This window comes from Crocodylus porosus, unplaced genomic scaffold (genome assembly GCF_001723895.1).
Source record: "Crocodylus porosus isolate Cpor-Errol unplaced genomic scaffold, CroPor_comp1, whole genome shotgun sequence".
Taxonomy (NCBI): Eukaryota; Metazoa; Chordata; order Crocodylia; family Crocodylidae; genus Crocodylus; species Crocodylus porosus.
This window is the reverse complement of record NW_017728886.1, coordinates 74,509,489-74,515,722: the sequence shown is the minus strand read 5'-3', so window position 1 is coordinate 74,515,722 and position 6,234 is coordinate 74,509,489. Positions and strand designations below refer to the sequence as shown.

Here is a 6,234-nt window from a genome sequence, read left to right as displayed (position 1 = left end):
CCATGAAGGGGGCGGTGGCTGGAGGAGACGCGGCGGGGAGTAAGTTCCCGGGCGGGGCCGGGGCTTCTGCGAGGGGAGGGGGCGCTGGCCGGGGCCGCCGCAGGCCTTCCTCAGCCGTGGGGGCAGGTGTGAGCGCGGGCTGGCGGCGTGTGCGGGCATCGCACCCCCCGCGGCGCGGGAGCGAGAGCAGTTCCTTTGCGTGGCGGCTGCCCCTGTGTGGCAGCGGGGCCGCCTCGCCCTCCTCGGTGGCAGGGGAGGGGAGGGCAGGGCGGGTCAGGGTAGCGCCAGGCCGGGCCGGTGGGGAGATGACAGTGCATCTCAGCCCTGGGCGGGGAGCGGGGCCCGCGGGCAGGGCCGGCCGGGGGCATCGACGTGCCCTTCGCACTCCCTGCGGTTCCTGCAGTAAAGCCGCTTGACAGGTGGCCACGTCTCTGGGAAATAACTTCTCAGCGGTTTCTGGTCTGGATGGCAGGTGCTCAGCAAGCCCTACGTAGAGAGGGAGCCATAGGGAGAGATGCGCGAGTCTTGGTGTTCGGCTGCATTGAGTGCTGAAGAGCTGCCACTGGGGAAAATGCCCGCTGTGACGGGAGGCTGGCTGGAGAGCAATGTGACCTACTTCCAGTTGGCCTTTTTATGGCTTGAAACACCTGTGGAAAGGCTCTTCCAGCACGGAGTCAGTTCCTGAAGGAGAGAGCTTTGACTGAGGGGTACAGAAACGTTGTAGGAATGCTTTGCTTGTTGGCTCTATTGGGCCGCTTTATGTGTATCCTCCTTTTAAACGTCTTGTTAAGACTAGAAATGTGGGGGGAGGGGAAATAGCTGCCTCCATGGTAAAAGAGCAGTTCTTGGCACCATAGAAATTGGCTGAATGACTTATAGGCATTTTCTAGCATGAATGAATCGCATCCAAATGGTGAGAGTTGAGATCTGTTTAAGCCTGCCCTCTGTGCTGCAGCCACTACTTAGTCATGCAGGCTGTTGTTTTGAGAGCATTTTTGTGGGGAAAACTTTGAGACCTTTAGACTTTGGGGGATAGTATACATATCCAGGCAAAGTGGGAATAAAGTTAGTGTTTTACGGATTCTAAAAATGCTAAACAGGTCTCTCAAGAAATGTCCCACTGAGGAATTGATTAGTTCTGTGTTTGTTATTTGAGGTACATCATGTAGAATGAAAAGGCAGCTGACTTCAGCTGTTATCAACAAAAAGTACTGGGGAGTCGGTTGATTACATTGGGTAGCAATGATGGATAGCTCTTATAATTCGTGAAACAGAACAAATTTATAAATATCTGTTGCGCACGATTTTAAACAGGGTCTGTTCTTATTTTATTTGATATATTAAATACCAATGTTTTTGAGAGTTTTCCTGTTTTGTTTTTTATATTAGCAATTCAGGTCTTGCCTAAACTATTTTCACTAGAAGATTCTGGTGATTAGGGTTATGTTAAGTGAAACCTGAATTACTGGGAAGAGAAGTTAACTTTTATTCAGATAGTTAGGAAATGCAAATATTTTTTGCAAATTTCAAATGCCTGAAGACCTCAGGTCCTCATCCTTTGAATTACATTTTATAGACCTTGCAATCCACATCTGAAGCATCAAAGCTTCCATCAAATTTGGGGAAGGCTGGATTTGACATTTCTGATTCAGCTAAGGTTGAATAAAAGGGCAAATTTTGTTTTTCTTTTATACAGTATAAACAGTCAAAAATTTTAAAAAACTCACTTAATTTCCTTTGTATAGTCAGTGTCTTAACTTTTCAGTTTTACTGATGTTCCCTGAACTTAAATTCACTCCCATTCTAGGATCAGTAGGCATTGTAACAGGATTCAAGTCAGCCCAGTGTAGGTGATCTAAAACCTTTATAACCTTTTCCAGTAGTGCAATAAAAGAGGTAGTCTAAATTCCAATAGGTTTTCACATTCCATTTATTTAAAACTATTAGTAAATCGCTTTAAAATGGGTGTAAATATATGTGTCTACCCAACCTCTTAGTTTAGCTGCAGCCTCTTTTTCTGTATTCATACAGTGAAGATAACCTTTGTCTCATGCTGTTCTGATCACCTTGCCTTCTCTTCCCTTCAGTTCACTCTGCTTGCTCCCTGTATGCCTTCTATATCAGGTTTATGCAACTTCTTTTCTATCCGAATCTAATCTTGCACTCTTCATTTTGGCATCATTTTATGCATGACCACTACCACTTATCCTGCCTTTTTTTGCTGCCTTGTCTATCTCCAATGCTGTCTCTTCTGCCAGGCACACACTAGTAAGAGTTTAGCAAGCTTCCTCCTCAAAATGCATCTTTTTCATGAGGCTTGCCAGTAATACTATTCCTCTTGTTCTTTTCTCCCCAAAATCTCATAAAGCGCTTTATTGTTAACCTGAAAACTTTTTTGCTGCACTGTTGTGCATCTCAACTGTATGGTCATCTAGTGCTTTCTTTTAATTAAGTCATCTGTTTCTTATTTTAGGTTATGTGTTATATTGGGATGTCAAACTCATTTGGCCCTGCAGCTGGGACAGTGTGTGAACAGTGTAAATCCCTGCGGCTGCCAGATTTGCTGTTTCAGTGCAGCTCTGGAACCCAGAGAGTTAATACCACTGCTGCTTGGCTCCCCTTTTCCCCTGCAGACAATTTTAGAAACCAGGGTGACCAAAACCCCCTAACTTCAGCTGTGGGGGTAACTGGGGAGGTGAAATGAGTGATGTTAACATTCTTGGTTCTGGAGCTGTACTGAAACCATGGGTCTGGCAGCCATGGGGATTAATGCTGTCACTGCAGGAGGTCTGGCAGCAGCTATGATGAGCCCTGCAAGATTGATCTGGCCCCCCAAGATGCTCACAAGAAGCCCCATGAGGTTGATGACCCATCATCATGGGCTGGATCTGGCTGTGGGCCCTGTTTGACCCTGAAGTTGTACATAACAATGAGCCCATCATGTGCTGCAAAGTACTATTAGGCATGTTGTCAACCACTTTTGAGGTGGCACATAATAATATGTTCTGTGGTTTATGTATCTGTGATGCAGCCCCATATATAATATAAAGAGATGTTGCAACAGCTTCTACACAGCAGTAGGATATGAGAAATTGTGCATCTATTTGAAAAGCGGAGAGAATGTAAATTGGCGGAGTGTAGAATCCAGCAATGAATTTGGCCAGGGTGTTATTGTTAAGAACTTCTTGAAGGAAAAGTGCCATATTATCTTGAATAATTGTAAATGGATGAGATCTTTCATCTGAAAGCCTGCATCTCTCATCTGCACACTGCCCCCCTTATAGTTGTTTTGGTGCACTGATGTTATCCCAGCTTGGAAAAGATGTACCAGCATGACTCCTGTATTATCCATTGTCTTCTTCAGCAGTCTCTCATTCAGTTACTACCAGGTCAAACCTGGTAGATCTTGAAATATAAGACAGTGGCTCAGGATTTTATGGCTTCAGTCTACAGGTATTAAAGCACAATGAATTTCACTTTTCTGCCAATTCAAAACTAACTTAAGAGGTTAGTGATGAAGATTAAAAAAAACCAAACTGAATAACTGTAGGTGAGGAAGGACATTGTGAATCCTTAAGGTGAAGTAGCTTGTGGTTGCAGGTCCTGATGGAAAAGTTTCAGTATTATGAATGCATATTATGCTTAAACCAATTGTCTCTGAGCTCTACTATCTGAGACATTTGCTGAACAAGTGAAGCTCTCTTGAATTTAGGTCAAAGAGGTGCTGTTGAAATCTTATTTTAATGGGAAATGTTTGAGCTTACAAACATTTTGCTTTGGGTTTTAGCAGTACCTGTGTCTATTTGTAGCTAAGCTTTCAGAGCTTGGTTCATGTTAGACTTTTTTTTAACCTACCTATGCCAGTCCATGAGATGGAAAAAACCCACATTGCATTATTCTGCTGTTTTCTTTGAATTATGTGCTGCAGTATTGGGGTATTTCAGTTGCTAGAAAGAATTGACTGGCATTGAGGTACTATCAGAATGTTGAATAAAATGGTGTGAAATGTAGTTAATTTTGTTATGGTCTATAAATATTTACATATAGTAAGGAGTAATAATTAAAAACATCTCTGCTTGCTTAGGAACTAAGGGAAAAAAGAATGCAAAACTGACATCAGAACTTCCTTTGGAGACACCAGTAAGTAGACCCTTGGAAAAAACAATGCATCGATGAGACTTCATGAGCAAAGAATAGACCCAAATGATCCCTCTGAAGGGGCACTGTCAAGGTTGGTGAACAGAAATTTGACCTGTCTCTTCTTTCTTTCGATAAAATCCGTACAAATAACTTTCCAAATGAACACTGAGATTTCTCTGTTTGATAGAAAACAGTACCCTCAATCATGATATGGCCCTCAACAATATTATTTACATATTGTATTTGCATAGGCAGCCCTTCTGAAACAGTTTCAGGCTTCCGCTTATTAAAAAAAATATAGGGAGTAGGATGAAGTAGGAAGATAAGGGATTTAGAGTTCCAAAGAGGAGCGAAAATTACTTGGGTAGTGCCTACCGGCCTTTGAAAAACGAACTGTTTGGAATGAGAAGACTATATGGTCTTATTTCTGGAATCAAGGAAAGTTAATCAAAAAGCTTGCCACTTCTTTGATTATATTATCATCATTTATCTATTGGCTAGTTTGTAATCAAGTTAATTAATATTTTGGGGGCTAAGGAAAGAGCTTTTTGCTACTTTAGGGAGCTCTGCAGTAGAAAAAAGTAGTTGGCTGTATTTAGTGTCAAAATGGATTTATTTTGATGTTGTCCCTATTTGGTGTGAGTAGAAGAAAAAGCCTAATGCTCAAAATGGCAAAAATAGAATGCCAGTGGGAATAATATGGAATGGGTGGAGCAATTATTATTTTTTTTTAAGTCTAATGCTCATCTTTCTCCACTGCACTATTTGAAAATATGTAGAGAACTGCTCTGTAGAACTCTGCAAACTCTTATTTTGCTGAATGTTGTCTGTTATGACTTGTCTATACACTATTTTGTACTAGTACGTGTTCAGTATAGGATCAAAGTACATAAACACAGTACAGGAAGTAATTGGTGTTGGAGCTACAGCCTGAAGCATAAGTTTCTGCTGGAGACTATTAGTGCTGGGGTTCTTAGATTTTCATAGCGTGGATCACATCTTACTAGGGTCTTAGGGTGCACTTTATTTTTTCCATGGGAAAGCTCATGCTTATACCCCAGTATCTGCATGCACTAGTTGGTTCCCCAGAAGTCTTGAGGGTACCATGCATTAGCGGGGGGTAGATGTTTTTATACAGATGACATGATCCAAGGCAGGGGTGTCCAACCTTTTTGAATGTGGGGCTGGATCACGAACTTTTTATCATCCAGTGGGCCGGTGAGCCATATTCAAAGATCTCACAGGAAGTGGTATTGTATCAGGAAGTGATGTCATTTGACACCAATGAAGTTGCAGGAAGTGACAATGAAATGGGTCTGGAAATGTGGTTTAAAATCCAAAATAAAAATGATATAAAAGCAAGAATGAAATAATACCAAACACTTGACTAAAATAAACACTTTCACTTCTACTCACTTCTCAATGAATGAAAGAAGCATAATGCAAGTCGACAGATCAAATGTGGAAAAGGTATCAGCCACGGTGGAAGCTAATCAAAGCAACAAAATATGGGCATTTTTGAGAATAATCTTCAAAAAGATTTACTTTTATTGAATTAATAACTTGTTAGTAACACATTTTTAATGAGTAGTAACAAGTTGAACCCCCAATCCCGCACAGAGAGAAACAGAAGCAAACACAATCCAAATACTGGACAATATTTTTACAAAGATTTTTACCTGCTCCAAATTTATGTAGGAACCCAGATCATTCATGCTCTATTCTTGAGCATATTGTTCAGTCTTAAAGGAGCATACAGCACAGCTGCAGGGGGCTCAGCCACAACTTTCCTTCCCTGGTGCAGCCCTTCCAGCCCATCCTGTGCCCTATCAAGCAGTGGCTTCCCCACGTGCTGCTGCATTTTCCCCCTACTAGCGCCAGCTGCTCCCAAAAGGCAAGAGGCTCCACTGCTGCTTCTGCTGGCCAGTGCCAACCCAGCTGGGCATTCCCCAGCAGCACGTGCAAAGCCAGCTTCAGCCACATGCTGCCCTGGATGGGATGGGCCCAGCCGGGTTGGCACCAGCCAGGAAAAGCAGCATGCAGCTGAAGCTGGCTTCCCACATGCTGCTGGGGATGGGAGGAGGCTGGCCAAGT

The 6,234-nt window shown here is 42.8% G+C and overlaps 1 protein-coding gene across 2 annotated transcripts in view; it reads left to right on the top strand.

The window, feature by feature from the left end:
• Positions 1–6,234, top strand: part of SNRK (SNF related kinase) — a 58,299-nt gene that overhangs the window by 1,711 nt on the left and 50,354 nt on the right. The window contains exons 1-2 of one of the 2 annotated variants that reach the window (XM_019536489.1): positions 1–39; positions 4,085–4,231. The gene's annotated coding sequence lies outside the window, so the exon portion shown is untranslated. The remainder of the gene's footprint in view (positions 40–4,084; positions 4,232–6,234) is intronic. The other variant, XM_019536494.1, reaches the window with a different exon arrangement.